Raw genomic sequence first — 20,250 nt, forward strand, 5'->3', positions numbered from 1 at the left:
AAAAGATATGTCATGTACAATGCAAGAAAGAACTTGACACAAATCAAAATCGACTGTTTTTGCAACTTTTTTTTTCGGCCGTTTCTTAGTGGAATGTAACCTTTTCTAGTGCAATGGTTTACTATAGTCTTCACGTGTATCATATTTCAGGGATTCAGTAGTGAACACCTATTCATGCCCTACCATTATCTCCGCAAGATAACACCCAAATAATGGTAAAAAGTGTAAAACATGCCTTCCTGTCAACTATGATATTTTTTTAGAGAGTACAGCCCTACATGAAGCGATCATTTAGTGTATTGTAACCTATAAGACAACGTTTACTGTTAACATCGCGAAAAGTAAGCACTTCTCGATACTTATAAATCTATTTTCTATGTGCATGCCAATTTTCAGACCGATCTTTCACGTAGAAATGCTTGATAATGCATTCTATTATAACGCCTGATAAGCCATGTGGCTTTCGCGTTCGGAGCTTTGATTTATAACGGGCGTTCAGGCGTAAAACGATTACCCTAAATAATTACAATCGGTCAATATACTGGAGTAATGTTACAAGCTATGTAGAAAAAGAAGTAAACAACTATTTAAACGTGTTCATGAGCTCTTTCAGCACAAATTGTTGCGATTTGAGATGCTCAAGACGAGTTTTTGTACGTTTTTTTTTCTTATTTTCCTCTGAAAACGTATTTTCTTCTTAAAAACTCACGATGCTCCTTAAATTCGTGAAACAAACGCATTTATTCAGTGAAATTCGCCAAAACGCGTCATATCCCACTAAAAAAATGATGATTTTCTGTAAATACAGCTCCTTTGTGACTAAGCCTGGTTTTGCGTTTAGGTCAAAATACACTAAATAGTTTCCCTATATAATTCAATGTAAAAGCGACAACTTTGAGCGAAAATAAATGCAACATTTTGCACATAGAGACCCCCATAACCATACCTTTTCTTAAAGGCCATTCTAAGCGGAATCGATTTATGCAATAAAAAAGATATGTCATGTACAATGCAAGAAAGAACTTGACACAAATCAAAATCGACTGTTTTTGCAACTTTTTTTTTCGGCCGTTTCTTAGTGGAATGTAACCTTTTCTAGTGCAATGGTTTACTATAGTCTTCACGTGTATCATATTTCAGGGATTCCGTAGTGAACACCTATTCATGCCCTACCATTATCTCCGCAAGATAACACCCGAATAATGGTAAAAAGTGTAAAACATGCCTTCCTGTCAACTATGATATTTTTTTAGAGAGTACAGCCCTACATGAAGCGATCATTTAGTGTATTGTAACCTATAATACATTTAAGACGGTGCTAGAGAAAGAAAAGGCTTTGTAAAAATCGCTTAAGGTTACAGTATAATAAACAAAACAATTAAGATGATCGTAAATTCATTTAATTATTTCAACCTACACACAAAACATATATATAATCAAAAATATCTCATCATTATTCACTGTACATGTAGCATAATTATTTTTAAAAAGCACACAAGGTACGTATATGCGCATGAAAAAAACCACTAAAAACAACAGAATCACTACACACTTTGCATTTTATGTACATTAGTCAGACTTGTGTTGCGCAAAGTCAAGGATTGAAGATTGTCGCAACCCATTAACTTCCCGGAACTGATGGCGGAAGACGTTTCGCGATAATTATCGATTGCTGGTAATTATTTAATTATCATTAAAACTGTGTCGCTTTGATCTGCTTCTCAAAGGATGACAATTTGCAGTGTTTCTCAAACTGCAACTAACTTCGAGCGCCTTTTGTCTGCTTGATTGTGCTGTTTTCACAACTCGAATATTTTTAGCACCGACCAGACGAGAAAGCGTCCTCGAATAATTGCCAGTTAATTAGATGTGAAATGCCTTTCAGGGACCGGCACACGACCTCGAGTTATCGAAAATCGCATGTTTGAGTTATCGCGGGTATTTTTATATAGACATTAAAGGAAAATGCTAGGGACTTTCTCAAATGCTCGAGTAATCGCCAGTTTTCGAGAAATCGCCAGCTCGAATTATTGCAATTCTACTGTATTTGGATCAGAGTGGTTTGCTATTAGAAAAGAGCTCGAGAAAGTCTCAAAGTCTCTTTTGAGGTCATTCCACTTTGCTTTCCCAAAGCAATTTATGTTCATGAAAGGTTGCACTGGGCGACCTCAGTTAACCTTAATTTCATGGAATATGATGTCTGAGGAGCTAAGGGGTGGAAACATTGTAGTGCTGTGTTATTGGGCTGGCATATTTGTAAGAAATAGACCTAAGATATTGGATCCTCTAGTAGGGCGAGTGACCATTTGGTGTACGTATTAATTAACAATGTTTTCTAAAATGTGTGTATAGGTTTCTGTATCTGCAGGTTACTGTTGGTGCCTCTAATGGTCAGTCGATACTTGGCATGTTGAAGTCGCCAAGTATCCATATAGTGCTATTTTGTGGAATATGTTTAAGGAATGCCAAAAGTTCATTAGGGACACCTCATCATTTTCATTTGGTTTGTGAGAAGAAGAGATGTAGATATCTTTTATACCTTTGATTGACAGTTTTGCCCAAACGGCATTATTATTTGTTTTTAGTTGGAGCTGTTCTTGGCTAGAGAGAGATCGTGTGATTGCAATTAGAGCACCCCCGCCTTTGCCTTCTGACCTATTATCACAAAAAACTTGGTAATCGAGGTGGTCAGGGAATATTTCAGAGGTGTTTATCTCTGGTTTTAACCAGGTTTCTGTTAGGCATGACTGATGACTTGGTGGAAGTCAGGGATATTGTTTTTAACTGACCGGCAATTTATGTTTAAGACACTGATTCTTTCAGATGGCTTAAGTTTTTTTGGCTTGCTTGACTTTAGATTTTCGTTTTGGGTTGATGTGGCTATGCGTTCGGTCCGAGGATTTGACTCGGAGAGTTGGTCCCTATCAAGTGGGCCGATAATTGAGGAATCATCTCTTGAAGAAGTGTCTCGTGGTGTGAAAATAAATGGTATTCTCACTAAGAGAATTGAGCGAGACAGACAGGGAGGATGAATAATTTGCGCATCCACATTTTGTGAAGTGCCAAACAAAACGGGAGTCTGACAGACAAGAGTAGGTAGAGTAGGTAGAATCACCAATACCCTGGGCAATCTGTATGAAACCATATTTCACAGTAATCGCAGAGGATGCCCTTTTGTTTCCATGTGACCGCTTTGCTTCAAGTCCCACAGGGATATTTTGGTCCAGGATTCAGCTCAAAATCAAACATCTTGGTTAGGTTAATTCTAAAACTAGCGTTACTTTTCTAGTGATTGTGAAATAATAAATATAACAAATTTAAATGCTCTTTTAGTGCTTTATTCTCCCACAACATTTACCATGCACATCTTGATTGGCAATAAAATATAATGATATGAAGGACCTTTAACATGCCATTCAAAAGACGGACTCTATGTACAATTTTCCACTCCGCAACGTTATAAAAAATGAACCAAATAAGTACTAATTTAACAATTAATTTCAAAATTTCACAAGGAATGTGTTATTTTTTATGTTAAAATGACAGAGCATAAATGTGACAAATTAATAGCCCCAAACCGGACAAACCCTGATATTATACGTCTGACATTGAACAAGTCACGTAAAAATGTGAGATAAAGGACTTTTATTTTATTTTGGTTTGATGTTATGCAATGGGTTTCCCAATATAGTTAAAATTTTACGTCTGGTAATAATATGCAACAAGTTCCGATGCATTTACTTTTTACAAAACATCTATACACCGATATTTAACCATCGCTTCGGTATTGAATTGACGTTTTGGGGTGGATTATTGCGTCACGGTATTGCATTTTCCTGCTTGCTCTAACATAAACACTTGATAAATCCTATCAAATTGTAAAGTAACACATACTTGTGGAATAAGAACTTAATGTAAAACAATTCAACTGTAAAATGTAACCAAACGCAACATATATGCCTAACTACACTGGATAAAATGTTCATATGAATCTTCACATTGTCCCAAATTTCTGTGTCGACTTGGTAGTGGCGCGTGATTTTCTTGGGTAGCGGGACCAGTGATAGCACACATCATCAATTCTAGGCCAAACAAATCTATTATCGCCAATACTGTGCATCACACTGACTTCCAGACCTGCACCATCAGACTTAACGTGATTAAACCATGATACGACACATTGTCGTACTGTACAAAACAATATTGATGAAGAAGACTCATCAACTGAAAGCAGTAAATTGAACAAACACATGTACTAAAATGTGGATTTAGCATACAGATGTTGTGCATAATTTGAACTGTAATTATAATTATAATAATACGATGTTGATATAATCATAAGGCTTCATTTGCTCATTTAGTGACACAATTTACGTATTAAAGGGATCTTTTCGCGGTTTGGTAAATTGACAAAATTGAAAAAAGTTGTTTCAGATTCGCAAAGTTTCGTTTTAGTTATGATATTTGTGAGGAAACAGTATTACTGAACATTTACCATAGTCCAATATAGCCATTATATGTATCCTTTGACGATTTTTCCTTTTTTTATTTTATTCTTGATTTTTTACTGGAGTTTTAAGATCCAATGTTTACATTTATCAATATAAAGCATTTAATGACAAACTTCAAAATTTGCCAAAATCTGTGAAAAGGCCCCTTTAAGGGCGTATTAACGTATAAAAAGTTTTTTGATGACAAAATGCATCTATATATTTATATTAACATTATTCAACTAAGGACTGTAAGCAATACCTGTGATTTTTGAATGGACGCGTGTGGACGGCAAGGTACTCAGTGACGGTTGCCACTGAGTTGGATGTTATATGGCTGGACATTCACAGGACTCTCTGACAGGACATTGAAAGTGCTAACACTGCTGTCTGATTGGACACTTACGGGCTAGGTAATCTGTTTCCTTTCAAATTATTGATTTAACCTACTTTAACAATGAATGTAAAGGTATGTCTGGTTTTTACTTGCAGGATGTATTAATTTAAATTCTATTTTATGTATACTCTTATCTATTTATAATTTTATAATTTAACATATAATAATAATTGCCAAATACCATAATCATGGCCAATACATGTATATCAAATATTTTCTTTATAGAACCCTTAATATTTTATTTCACATTATATGCTTTTACGTTACAAAATGTACATTCCAAGAATATATTTGACATACCGTGACAGTTTCGATCCACCATTGGTGAATCTTAATCAGACTGAGACTTCGCGGGAAGTGGACGTCACAGGGCGGGCTTACTGCCAGACTGGTTCTTAGCAGTAAACAAAAGCCTGTAGATAGGGCTCAGTTGGTAGCTCCCCCCCCCCCCCCCCTCGTCCCTGTTCATCACCCGTCTCTCCTTATCTATCGCTACTGATTCCCTTTCTTATAATAATGAAGTATTCTTATGTTTAGACATAATTGAATTATGATGAACTATTACGCTCCATATCATTGATTTAACTTGTACACTATCGATAAGAAGAATAAATGACCATCTTGTGTTGAATTATGTTTTAGCTCGTCGTGTCGTCCGACATCCGCGTCGTGCTAAAACATTTTGTTAAGGTTTTGAACATTTGCCCTAAAATCAAATTTCTTCCACCTACAACTTTGACACTTTATATGTAGATGCACCTTTATGAGTTCTACACGCCACACCCATTTTTGGGTCACTAGGTCAAAAGTCAAGGTCACTGTGACCTTAAAAAATATTCTGACTAGCTTGCATTTATTCAAAACTGCACCCGTAGCCGAGCGTGGTACCCGTTATGCGGTGCTCTTGTTTAACCTAAAACGGTTAAAATTACCTCTTGTTGAACATGGATTCTGGAAGTTGTCTGTTGAAAAGTGTTTAACCATTGGGAAAAAACAGTTGCATGACATAGGTGCCTTGCAAAAACAGCTGACGTCCCGATAGCTAATTACGTATTTCGAAGTAGAATATACCTGAAAATAAATAATAATGAGGAAATAGCATACTAGTAACTAGTATCATTGAATAACCTGAGTTTGCTTAGGTGTTCTTATGTGTAAGAATATATCACGAAGGCAGACGTGTATGTATTATTTGCAACTACATGTTTAATGTATTCGCATTAGGCAATCACCTGTACAGTGCATGTTTGTGATGTTATTATTGTTTGAACAGTTACGTAATAAATGCACATGTTTAGTGAAATAGTTTTTTGGATTATATTTCTTTCAACGAAACTATTAAACGCATTGTCTTGCAATTAACAAGAATATACCCGATGTATTTTGATTGTTCCTTTAACTGTCTGTAGGTTGTGGCTAGTAGACACCGAAAACTCCTCGTCGGGTATATAGAACATATGCACGTTCATGTTAGCATTCAACAGTGTACAGAGCTGCTGCGCTCCCGTGATATCTGGTCCATGACTGACAAGTCGGTCTGCTTCACGTTTTACCACGGCTTTCTCGCCGTCTGGAGCTCCCTTTCCATGATCAGCTTATGTGTAGCTCCAATTCACTGATGCAAACCCAAACTCGAAAGGAATTGGTGGCATCATTAAGATATTGTCCTTATTTTTGTACTGCTTTGTGGGGCCATCGCTCAAGAAGAATGCATTTACGATATTTGGGTATCTCTCTTTACTATCTATTAGCACAGGTCTTACGTGTGCCCAGATTTCAGATGGACTGTGAGTTAGATTGTCTGATACGGAACCAATCGGTAGCATCTGAGACTCCAGTATGTAGTGAAAGTTGTCTCTGAGATGCACCAAAATGTACCGACTGTACCTCGGACACGTACTTACACATAAGGTTTTCCGAAAAGTCAATATGTATGAGGACATCATGTTTTGTCATATTTTCCTTCAATGCACGGATAGCTTGATGTTGGTGTTCAATGTTAGTAACTTGTTGACGACAATTTCGGAGCTCCTTATCAAACTCAGCACACGTGATTTTCAAAGAAAACGTGTCTATTTCTTTGACGGTCATTGATGTGAACTTAGTGTCGCCGTTTGACAGTTTTATTTCTACGCGTTTTGTTTTCCATTCGTAGAAGCTGACCATCTCACTGCCATCTGATTCAGATTGTGTGAGAACTAGATTTTTGGCTTTTCAGTGAGTTCATACACGGTACATGCAGTCTTTACTCGATGTCTCACACACAACTTTTTAGCTCGCCTGAGCATAACGTGCTCATTGTGAGCTTTTGTGATCGCCTTTTGTCCGTCGTCCGTTGTACGTTGTGCGGCGTCAACATTTGCCTTGTTAACTCTCTAGAGGCCACATTATTATCCAATCTTCATGAAATTTGGTCAGAAGATTGGTCTCAATGATATCTTGGATGAGTTCGAAAATGATGCCGGCTGGTTGGTAAACATTGGGCATTTTTCATTGTTTGGCTATAGTAAAACATTGTTTACAATCTAGAGGCCACATTTATTTTCCGATCTTCATGAAACTTGGTCAGAAGATTTGTCCCAATGATACCTTGGATGAGTTCGAAAATTGTTTTGGTTTCTTAAAAAACATGGCCCCCAGGGGGCGGGGCATTTTTCCTTATAAGGCTATATATGGATTTGTAAAACATTGTTAACACTCTAGAGGCCACATTTTTTTGTCCTATCTTCATGAAATATGGTCAGAAGATTTGTCTTATTGATATCTTGTACGAGTTCGAAAATGATTATGTTTGCTTGAAAAACATGGCTGCCAAGGGGCGGGGCATTTTTCCATATATGGCTATATATGGCTATAGTAAAATCTTGTTAACACTCTAGAGGCCACATTTAGAGTCCGATCTTCATAAAACTCGGTCACAAGATTCATCCCAATAATATTTTGGACGAGTTCAAAAATGATGCCGGTTGGTTGAAAAACATGGCCACCACGGGGGCGGGGCATTTTCCTTATATGGCTATTGTAAAACCTTGTTAACACTCTAGAGGTCACATCTATTTTCCGATCATCATAAAAATTGGTCAGAAGATTTGTCGCAATAATATATTGGATGAGTTCGAAAATGGTTTTGGTTGTTTAAAAAAAACATGGCCACCAGAGGGCGGGGCATTTTTCCTTATATGGCTATAGTAACACCTTCATAACACTCTCGAAGCCACATTGATTGTTCAATCTTCATGAAATATGGTCAGAAGATTGGTCCAAGATTTCTTGGATGAGTTCGAAAATAATTATGTTTGCTTGAAAAACATGGCTTCCAAGGGGCGGGGCATTTTTCATTTTACGTCTATAGTAAAACCTTGTTAAAACTCTAGAGGCCACATTTACTGTCCGATCTTCATGAAACTTGGTCAGAAGATTTATCCCAATAATATCTTGGATGAGTTCAAAAATGATGCCGGTTGGTTGAAAAACATGGCTGCCAGGGGGAGGGACATTTTTCCGTATATGGCTATAGTAAAACCTTGTTAACACTCTAGAGGTCACATTTATTTTCCGATCTTCATGAAACTTGGTCAGAAGATTTGTCCCAAAAATATCTTGTCATCTAAGGTGAGCGACTTTGGGCCTTTCAATCCCTCTTGTTTCATTATTTCAGGAAGGCTTGCTGTTTGCAAGGCATGCTCCTCTTTAAATCGTCTTGCTCTCATTCGCAAGTTTTCATGCCTGCGTAATTAGAAGGTCTCCCTACCCCGTTCAGTAGGTGCCCTTATGTTAAATGGCCTTAGGCGGCAAAACATAGCATATGGCATGCTTCTTTTTTTCTTCAGAAAAATTTCATGCGTAGGTTTTTTCATCGTATCGTTCGATAAACGTATATGTTTCTTAACTTTGTGTTGTGTTTTCGTAGACTATTTCCCAGCTTTAACCCTGCTATTGTTATCTCTGTTCATGATATTGGCAACAGATAGTCTCATGTTCGCTACTAGAGATTTTGTTTGTGTTTTCCTTGTGAATGAGAAATTTTGGTCAGCAAATTAAATTCTTCTCTATGTGATTTATATATTCTCCTTGGCGTATTTATGTAACCTATATTTCTTAAGAAGCTGATTGCACAGTATTCTTTTCGTGATCAGCTGTTTAGTCTTTTCACTTTTGTTTAATTTGTATTTCTTCTTTATGCTCTCTAAAAGATAATTATGAAACAGCAGCATCTTTTTAGCCTTTTCAGCACTGTTTGGTCACTTAAAAATAAGTTTTACTTTTGTTCTAGGTGAATTGGGATCGATGTTTTTTAGGTTCGCCATATACAACCTTTTTCTTAGTTTGTCATTGAATTAGGTTCTGAATTTGTTGTTGCTCTTCCAAATTCTGCATCTTCCTGTATGTCCTTGACTCTTCACGTTTAACTCTTTTTCTTCCAAGTTTCTTTTTCTCTGTCAGATATGCGCTGCTTGAAGGTGATGGTGACGCGAGAGGCTGTTTTGTTTTAGCTCACCTGAGCACAACGTGCTCATAGTGAGCTTTAGTGATCGCCTTTTGTCCGTCGTGCGTTGTGCGTCGTGCGTTGTGCGGCGTCAACATTTGCCTTGTTAACACTCTAGAGGCCAAATTTATTGTCCAATATTCATGAAATTTGGTCAGAAGATTGGTCTCAATGATATTTTGGATGAGTTCGAAAGGTTACTTTTGCTTGAAAAACATGGCTGTCAAGTGGCGGGGCATTTTTCCTTATATGGCTATATATGGCTATAGTAAAACCATCGTTAACACACAAGAGGCCACGTTTTTTTTCCGATCTTCATGAAATTTGGTCAGAAAAATTATCCCAATAATATCTTGGACGAGTTCAAAAATGATGCTGACTGATTGAAAAACATAAACGCCAGAGGCCGGGGCATTTTTCCTTATATGGATATAGTAACATCTTGTTAACATTCTAGAGGCCACATTTATTGTCCAATCGTCATGAATTTTGGTCAGAAGATTGGTCTCAATGATATCTTGGTTGAGTTCGAAAATGGTTGCTTGAAAAACATGGCTGCCAAGGGGCGGGGTATTTTTCATATTGTGGCTATAGTAAAATCTTGTTAACATTCTAGAGGCCACATTTATTGTCCGATCTTCATGAAACTCGGTCAGAAGATTTACCCTAATATCTTTGACGAGTTTGAAAATGATGCCGGTTAGTTGAAAAACATGGCCGCCAGGAGGCGGGGCATTTTTCCTTATATGGCTATAGTAAAACCTTGTTAACACACTAGAGGCCACATTTATTTTCCGATCTTCATGAAACTTGGTCAGAAGATGTGTCCCAATGATATCATGGATAAGTTTGAAAATGGTTTCGGTTGCTTTAAAAATATGGCCACCAGGGGGCGGGGCATTTTTTCCAAATATGGATATATATTGCTTTTGTTTAATCTAATTAACACTCTAGAGGCCACATTTATTGTCCGATCGTTATGAAACTTAGCCAGACAATTTGTCCCAATAATATCTTGGATGAGTTCGAAAATGGTTCCGGTTGGTAGAAAAACATGGCCGCCAAGGGGTCGTGGCATTTTTCCATATATAGCTATAGTAAAACCTTGTTAACACTCTAGAAGCCACATTTATTGTCCGATCATCATGAAACTTGGTCAGAAGATTTGTCCCATTGATTTCTCTGACAAGTTTGAACATGGTTCCATTTGCTTGAAAAACATGGCCACAAGGGGACGGGGCATTTGTCCTTATATGGCTTCATTAATCTTTATGAAACTTTGCCAGAATATTTGTTTAAATGATATCTTGGATGTGTATGAAAATGGTTCTGGTTTGTTGAAAAACGTGGCTGCCAGGGTGTTCACTAGTTCACTAGTCATGAAAGTTGGTAAGAACATTTGTTCTTATGACACCTTGGGCTGCACAGAACAGATCAGTTCCTTTGAAACTCAGGTGAGCGACTTTGGACCTTTCAGGCCCTCTTGTCTTCATTTCTTTGCAATACTTGGGACGTCGCCGTCTCTCCCTTTCCGATACATCAATGATTAGTTTAACCTGCCCATCGTCCTTCTTCTTACCATACCTTTCTCGTTCCCGTTCCAGGTATTCCTTGTAGGGTTTTGTTTCATTTTCTTCCGATATATCCTCGAACTCTCTGCCCCGGAACGTGGCATCTTTCAGAGTTGCCTCTTGAACGTCTCTTTAAAACAGCTTCAACGAAATTTTGTGATTTAAAATTGTTTTTGAAAGGTTCTGAATCTCCTATCTACAGTCATCTTTCTCCTCTGCTGTTGGTATATATGTTGATACGAAGTCGAGCAAGTTTTCTAGGCTTCGAATGTTTTCTTCAAGGTTGTTTTGTTTCCTTGCAAGCTCGGTTGGTGTTCTTGGTGATGCTGCAATACAGGAACAATTACTATACAATGGTGTATATATTACACGTAATGTTAGGTATGAAAAAGCAGAAATAAAAGTCTCGCCTGAAAATGTTTAAAATGCTAGTTATGAAATTGCAAAAAGATAACTTTATTTAACAACATGGAGTGTGATGGAATGTGGTATTTAGCCTAAGTATAGGCCAATACTTTATCATTTGTCTTAAATTTGATTATAAGCCAGCAGCTTGAGTTTCACTTCTTTATATGTAAATCATAACAGCATTTGGTCTGGTATGCATGTTAAAATTTATCAACGGACAGAAAGAAAGACATCCAAAATAATAACAATCTCAATGTATCCATATTACATTATTTGTTCAACAAGGGGTCTAGCTATCTTTATAATATTATAAATATATATAATTATACCCCCACAAACGAAGTTTAGGGGGGTAAATAGAAGTGAACTTGTCTGTCGGTCGGTTGGTCGGGTCGGTCGGTCGGTCGGTCGGTCGGTCCGTATTAAGTGTCCGCTCTCTAATTCAAGTAGTTTTCATCCGATCTTCACCAAACTTGGTCAGAAGTTGTAACTACATGATGTCAAGGCCAAGTTCGAACATGGGCCTTGACAGGTCAAAAACTAGGTTACGGGGTCACTTAGTGCGTTTTAAACGTTCAGAATGTTGTCCGCTCTCTAATTCAAGCAGTTGTAATCCGATCTTCACCAAACTTGGTCAGAAGTTGTATCTAGATGATGTCTAGGCCAAGTTCGAACATGGGCCTTGCCGGATCAAAAACTAGGTCACGGGATCACTTAGTGCGTCTTTTAACATTCAGCATGTTTTCCGCTCTGTAATTCAAGTAGTTTGCATCCGATCTTCACTAAACTTGGTCAGAAGTTGTATCTACATGATGTCTATGCCAAGTTCGAACATGGGCCTTGCCGGGTCAAAAACTAGGTCAAGGGGTCACTTAGTGCGTTTTAAACATTCAGCATGTTGTCCGCTCTCTAATTCAAGTAGTTTTCATCCGATCTTCACCAAACTTGGTCAGAAGTTCTATCTAGATGATCTTAAGGCCAAGTTCGAACAATTAGCCTTGCCGGGTCAAAAACTAGGTCCACGGGGTCACTTAGTGCGTTTTTTAACATTCAGCATGGTGTCCTCTCTCTTATTCAAGTAGTTTTCATCCGATCTTCAACAAACTTGGTCAGAAGTTGTATCTAGATGATCTGAAGGCCAAGTTCGAACATGGGCCATGCCAGATCAAAAACTAGGTCACACGGTCACTTAGTACGTTTTACACTTTTCCGAGAAGTTGTAACTAGATGATGTGTATGTAAAGTTCGAACATGGGCCATGCCGGGTCAAAAACTAGGTCACGCGGGGTCACTTAGTGTGTTTTAAACCTCACCATGGTGTCCGCGCTCTAATTCAAGTAGTGTGTTTTAAACCTCACCATGGTGTCCGCTCTCTAATTCAAGTAGTTTTTATCCAATCTTCACCAAAATTGGTCAGAAGTTGTATCTTGATAATGTCTAGGGCAAGTTTGAATATGGGTCATGCCGGGTCAAAAACAAGGGGTCACTTAGTGCGTTTTAAACATCACAATGTTGTCCGCTCTCTAATTCAAGTAGTTTTTATCCAATCTTCACCAAACTTGGTCAGAAGTTGTATCTAGATGATGTCTAGGTCAAGTTTGAATATAGGGTCGTGCTGGGTCAAAAACTAGGTCACGGTATATCTAAGTGCGTTTTAAAACCTCACCATGTTGTCCGCTCTCTAATTCAAGTAGTTTTCATCAAATCCTCACCAAACTAGGTCACAAGTTTTATCTAAATGATCTCTAGGACAAGTTTGAACATGGGCCATTCCGGGCCAAAAACTAGGTAACGGGGTCACTTAGTGCGTTTTAGCTCACCTGATTGCTCAGGTGAGCTTTTCTGACCGGTCTTTGTCCGTCGTATGTCCGTCCGTCCGTCCGTAAACATTTGCTCGTAAATACTCTAGAGGTCACATTTATTGTCCCATCTTCATGAAACTTGGTCAAAAGCTTTGCCCCAATAAAATTTCGGCCGAGTTTGAAACTGGATTGTGCCGGGTCTAAAACTAGGTCACTTGGTTAAAAAAAGAAAAACATTGTTAACACTGTAGAAGTCACATTTTATGTTCCATCTTCATGTAACTTTATCAAAATGTTTGTCTTAATGATATCTTGATTTAGTTCAAAAGTGGTTTCTGTGTGTTGAAAAAACATGACCGCCTGTGGGCGGGGCAGTTTTCCTTATATGGCTATAGAGAAACCTTGTCAACAGTCTAGAAGTCACAATTTTTGCCCCAATCATCATGAAAGTTGGTCAAAACATTGGTTTTATTGATTTCTTGGACGAGTTCGAAAATGGTCCAGATCGGTGAAAAAACATGGCCGCCAGGGGGCGGGGCAGTTTTCTCTATATGTATATAGTAAAAACATGGGATCACATTAGAAGTCACATTTTTGGTCCAATGTTCATGAAATTTGGTCAGAACATGTGTTTTTTGGATATGACAGTTGAGTTCGAAAATAGCTTCGTATCGGTAAAAAAGCATGGCCGCTGGGGGGGGGGGTCATTTTCCTTAGTAATTACAGTTTTTGAACACTATATAGATTATCATGTCAAGGGAAGTAACTGCAAATGAAAAATTATGTTGAATTGACAGAGTTGTCTCCCTTTTTAAAATATTTTTAAGCACAAGAAGATTAGGTGGAATTAATTATAAATGATAGTTTTACATTCTGGAAGATGGCAAACTTTTGAATATTTTTTTTATTGTTTGATGATTCTGTACAATATGGAATTCTTTTGTCAAACAGTTAAAGCGAGACTTAACGATTTTTATATGTGTTAAATTGTAATAGATTGATAAATACATGTTACAATAACACAAAATAGGCAAGCTATTGAAGACGAATTTCATAAAATGCAGCAAAGACAAATTAGCGCCCCGAGCTGATGATGACGAAGATATTTCGTACATACTTTCCTACAATAACCGAAGAATTCGTCTTTTTATTAGGATCGGAGTTAGTGTTCGTGTGTCGAATGAATAGACATCGCTGCAGGAATTTAAAAACAACCATTTAACTAAATTAAGATTCACATCGTACATGCATGATATATATTCTGGCGAATTCGACTGTACAGACAATTTCGATTTCAGAATTAAATATCTCGCTTATTTCGCATTTTTCGACACATGTTCTTCTTAAGTTTTATTTTAAATTATATTGAAATGTATGACCTTGTTAACACTCTAGATGTCACATTTATTTTCCGATCATCATGAAACTAGGTCTGAAGATTTGTCCCGATGATATCTTGGATGAGTTCGAAAATGGTTTTTGTTGCTTTATAAACATGGCCACCAGGGGCGGGGAATTTTTCCTTATATGGCTATATATGGCTTTAGTAAAACCTTGTTAACACTCTAGAGACCACATTTATTGTCCAATCTTCATGAAAATTGGTCAGAAGATTGGTCTCAATGATATCTTGGATGAGTTTGAAAATAATTATGTTTGCTTGAAAAACATAGCTTCCAATGGGGCGGGGCAATTTACCTTATACGGCTAAAGTAAAATCTTGTTAACACTCTAGTTTTATTTAATTCAGTTGCCCAATCTTCATGAAATTTGGTCAGAACATTTGTGTCCTGTGTAGTAAAGTTTGGTTTTATTATGTCAGTATTATGTCCCATTAACTGTTTTATTTAACTTTTCAAAACATAGTATTTTCATAATTAACAACTGTTTTAGTCATTATTACTTATGGTAAGCCTATCAACTAAGAGAAACTGAAATGAAGACAACATGAACACAATTTTGCAGTATCTATCTCCATTGTTTAACCTGCTGAGTCATATTTTCCAATCTATTTTAGTATAGAATTTGTTAGACCCCAGATATTGATCATTGCAGTTTGTAACTATTTACCACTCAGCTTACTGACCCTCTCACTGTGCTGTATGCCAGATGTTAATATCAGTGGTCAGTAATAAAAGCTGGTTGAACTGTTTGATATATTTTTAGCTCACCTGATTGCTCAGGTGAGCTTTTGTGACCGGTCTTTGTTCGTCGTATGTCCGTCCGTCCTCATTTGCTCGTAAACACTCTAGAGGCCACATTTCTTGTCCCATCTTCATGAAACTTTGTCAGAAGCTTTGTCCCAATGAAATATCGGCCGAGTTCGAAACTGGGTTGTTCCGTGTCAACAACTAGGTCAATAGGTAAAAAAAAAAGAAAAACCTTGTAAACACTGTAGAAGTCACATTTCATGCCCAATCTTCATGTAACTTTGTCAAAATGTTTGTCTTAATGATATAATGGTTGAGTTCAAAAGTGGTTCCGATCCGTTGAAAAAAATGGCCGCCAGTGGGCGAGGCAGTTTTCCTTATTTGGCTATAGAGAAACCTTGTGAACACTCTAGAAGTCACATTTTTGCCCAATCATCATGAAAGTTGGTCAAAACATTGGTTCAATTAATGTCTCGGACGAGTTCGAAAATGGTCGAGATCGGTGAAAAAACATGGCCGCCAGTGGCGGGGCATTTTTCTCTATATGTATATAGTGGCAGTTTTCCCTATTTGGCCATAGAGAAACCTTGTAAACACTCTAGAAGTCACAATGTTTGCCCAATCATCATGAAAGTTGGTCAAAACATTGGTTTTATTGATATCTCGGACGAGTTTCAAAATGGTCGGGATTGGTGAAAAAAACATGGCTGCCAGTTGGCGGGGCATTTTTCTCCATATGTATATAGTGAAAACATGTGAACACAGTAGAAGGTCACATTTTTTACCCAATTTCCATGAAATTTGCTCAGAACATTTGTTTCCTTGAGTTCAAAAATGGTTCCGGTCAGTCGAATAACATGGCTGCTGGCAGGGGGGCAGTTTTCTCATTATGCCCCCCCCCCCCTTTCGAAGAAGAGGGGGTATATTGTTTTGCTCATGTCGGTCCGTCCGTCCACCAGATGGTTTCCGGATGATAACTCAAGAGCTCGTATGCCAAGGATCATGAAACTTCATAGGTACATTGATCATGACTCGCATATGACTCCTATTGATTTTTAGGTCACTAGGTCAAAGGTCAAGGTCACGATGCCCCGAAATAGTAAAATGGTTTCCGGATGATAACTCAAGAACGCTTATGCCTAGGATCATGAAACTTCATAGCTACATTGATCATGACTCGCAGATAACCCCTATTGATTTTCAGGTCACTAGGTCAAAGGTCAAGGTCACGATGACCCGAAATAGTAAAATGGTTTCCGGATGATAACTCAAGAACGCTTAAGCCTAGGATCATGACATTTCATAGGTACATTGATCATAACTCGTAGATGACCCCTATTGATTTTCAGATCACTAGGTCATAGGTCAAGGGCACGATGACACAAATAGTAAAATCGTTTCCAGATGATAAATCAAGAACGCCTAGGCCTATGAAACTTCATAGGTACATTGATCAAGACTCGTAGATGACCCCTATTGATTTTCAGGTCACTAGGTCAAGGTCACGGTGACCCGAAATAGTAAAAAGGTTTCCAGATGATAACTCAAGAACGATTTTGCCTAGGATCACGAAACTTCATAGGTACATTGATCATGACTCGGAGATGAATTGTATTGATTTTCAGGTCACTTGGTCAAGGTCAAGGTCGGGGTGACCTGAAATAGTAAAATGGTTACTGGATAATAACTCAAGAACGCTTATGCCTAGGATCATGAATCTTCGTAGGTACAATGATCATGACTCGGAGATGACCCCTATTCATTTTCAGGTCACTAGGTCAAAGGTCAAGGTCACGGTGACCTGAAATAATAAAATGTTTTTTGGATGATGACTCAAGAACGCTTATGCCTAGGTTCATGAAACTTCATAGGTGTATTGATCATGACTCGCAGATGACCCCTATTGATTATCGGGTCACTAGGTCAAAGGTCAAGGTCACAGTGCCAAATAACGTATTCACACAATGGCTGTCAAGGTCACGGTGACTCAACTTAGAAAAATGGTTTCTGGATGATAACTCAAGAATTCTTACGCCTAGGATCATGAGCCTTTCTGTTTTACATTTGGTCAAAGTCATGGAACACAAAAATAACGCTAATGTAGAATTTCCCGTTAACAACAAACAATGCAGGAATATTAGGCATGTTTTTTGTTAACCTTGATTGACTTAATGACTTAATTAATGTTAAGGATGGTTTCTTTCGAAACCCACACGTTTATGTCAATTTTTTTTATTATCTTTTTTTATCAAATATCATAGCCCCTTACTAAATGTCTTTTACACTTTTTATTTCTTCTAGTATATTGTGTTGACGCTGGTTACACATTGAGCCTAGTATGAGTCATAATCGCTTGTTAACACGTGTATCATACAAAAGTGGAATTAACAACCACATATTGTCAGGATACAAGTTCTCTTGCATTTACATAAACATGCACTATATTATGTCTATTGTTATAACGCGATTTATGAATGAACATTTAATAAAATACAACGATGTATGTGTATTTCATAAAGGAAATCTCACAGCATGACAGTGACTTATGTCATGTGCGTAGTTTGTACATGAGATATAAAACAAATTGTATTTTTATGCATTTCCTTTATACATTTTGTATTTGGGCCCTGCTCTGTGTAAAGGGGGTTAAATGCATGTAAGTAAAGTGTCGTCCCAGATTAGCTTGTGTAGTCCGCATAGGCTAATCAGGGACGACACTTTCCGACTAAGCTAGATTTTTGTTAAGATGAATCTTTCTTAAAACAAAAAATATCATAAAAGCGGAAAGAGTCGTCCCTGATTAGCCTGTGCGAACTGAATAGGCTAATCTGGGACGACACTTTACGCACATGCTTTAAACCCCCCTTTTTACAGAGCGTGACTCATTTGTAGGAGCAGTGGGGTAATGGTAGGACGCTGGCTTAGGGATCGAGAGGTCCCGGGTTCGAATCCCGCCCTGACCGCTGGAATTTCCTTGAGCAAGAAATTTATCACACAACTGCTCCTTTCCACCCAGGTGTATAAATGGGTACCTGTGAGGGAAATAAGCCAATGTGCCGTGGCTGCATACTGCGCCAAGATGTTAACGGACGACTTATGACCCAGTGATCAGGGAAAAAATGTAAAGCGCCTTTGAACGCACATCTCGAGTATGAAAAGGGCGCTATATAAATGTGGTTTAAAAATGTATTGTTTTTTGTGACCTCTTTTTATTATGTTTTGCATACTCGATCGAAATATGAAATAAAAAATGATGTTTTAGTTTTAAGCTGGAATGTTCACTTAATAAGCAATACTAATTATGAGGCCTACAGTTTGTACATTAAAATCATTAATGACTTCAAGTGGCTATATTTTATTCAATTTTGGCTAGATGCCATCGATGTATAACAAGTTAATTAACGTTTCGCATTGCTATTCTATAATGTTTGCAATCAGAAGATAGTTCAACTGATAATTATAGTGATTCATATAGCAGTGAAAAATGAAAGAGCGTTCAGTTTTCCGAAAATACTGAGTTCTCTAATAGCCTCTAATAGCCTCAGTTAAACGCGTCACAACGACAACGTAGACAAAAATAAGAGTCAAACGATTCTAGGTAATACTTCGAGACGATTTAATTCAAAGTTCCGTAATGGTCGATACAGATTAAATGAAATGGCCTTAATGAAAGTGTTATGTTTATTCAAAAAATGTCCTCTTTACTAATTCGAATTTATCACACAAATAGATTAAGGATTTTAGTTTTCTGGGAGCATGCTGATTTACTGCTCACTACCCATCGGAAACTTGACTGATTTATAAGAATGTGCTTAGCGTTTGACATAAGGCCGAAACCTTGCTACTTCTCAATGGGACGGTCGCCCTTGCCGATACACGGAAATCGCGGCCACTGTCAAAGTACTGACAGTACTGGTGGGACGATGCTTTTAAAGAGGATTGATATAAAAGCATCTATGTTAGTTTATCTACATCACCACAATTGTGTATGTGGGTACAAAAATGTTGGGAAGGAAAAATGGGTGCGAAATTTTTGGGTACAAAAATTATGCCAAAACAAATTGGGTACGAAAAAAGATTTGGTTACGTAATAAAAATGGGTAGGAAAACAAATTGGGTACGAAAAAAAAGTTGGGTATGAAAAAAAAATTGGGTTCGAAATAAATTTGGTACGAAAAATGTAGGGTACGAAATAAATTGAGCGTACGGGGAAGTAGTACCCGTGTGGAACTTGATCCATTCAGCGAAACTGGGAGGCGGATTACATTCTCGATCAAATATAACAAGAAATATCTTTAAAAAGATATACGACGTGTATTGTATGTACCACTTATCATAGAAAAAACGTTCTGTTACAATAAAACGTTTGTGGGTTATACGTTTCAGCATATAAATTCAAAACACCATGCTCTTTAATTTCACATGTATATCATACCAAACTTTATATTTCGTTGTTTCCTTTCCTAAGTTAATGATGCTATGTGTACGGACGTGATTTCACATGCCCATGTGCATGAACATATAATTTTTCTCTTTTGATTATTTTTTTCTCTAATGCAATAAGCTTAGGCATGTTTGTTCGTCAAGTACGGCAATAATTTCATGATGATTCCCGAAAGTAGGTATGAGCACATAGTCGTAAGAGCACTTGAATACTTGAGTTCGCCCATGAACATGGTAAGGTAAACTAAATCTCCGCGATATGACCTAATATGTGTTTAAAACAGCAAACAATATCCATCAAACGAATGAATTATCAAACATAGTATGTGCACTGATGTGGCTCTGTAATTTCTGTTTGAAAAGATTATTAAATATGCAAAATGAGAAAACACGCATAAGAGCGAGTTTCACATATGTCATACGGCTATTATGCTGTTTATATACCATTGTCGCTACAACGTTTACAAATGGCAGGTTCGAAATAATTCGTTTTCTTTACACTC

General features: G+C 37.5%; 1 protein-coding gene and 1 long non-coding RNA gene across 5 annotated transcripts in view; both read left to right on the forward strand.

Moving 5' to 3' along the window:
- Nucleotides 1–20,250, forward strand: part of LOC127865881 (transcription factor A, mitochondrial-like) — a 175,760-nt gene that overhangs the window by 114,881 nt on the left and 40,629 nt on the right. The gene's annotated exons all lie outside the window — the stretch shown is intronic.
- Nucleotides 2,351–18,572, forward strand: LOC127865900 (uncharacterized). Its single transcript, XR_008042817.1, has 2 exons — nucleotides 2,351–2,706; nucleotides 18,197–18,572. It is a non-coding gene; the product is annotated as an uncharacterized LOC127865900 (long non-coding RNA).

This window comes from Dreissena polymorpha, chromosome 2, assembly GCF_020536995.1.
Source record: "Dreissena polymorpha isolate Duluth1 chromosome 2, UMN_Dpol_1.0, whole genome shotgun sequence".
NCBI lineage: Eukaryota > Metazoa > Mollusca > Bivalvia > Myida > Dreissenidae > Dreissena > Dreissena polymorpha.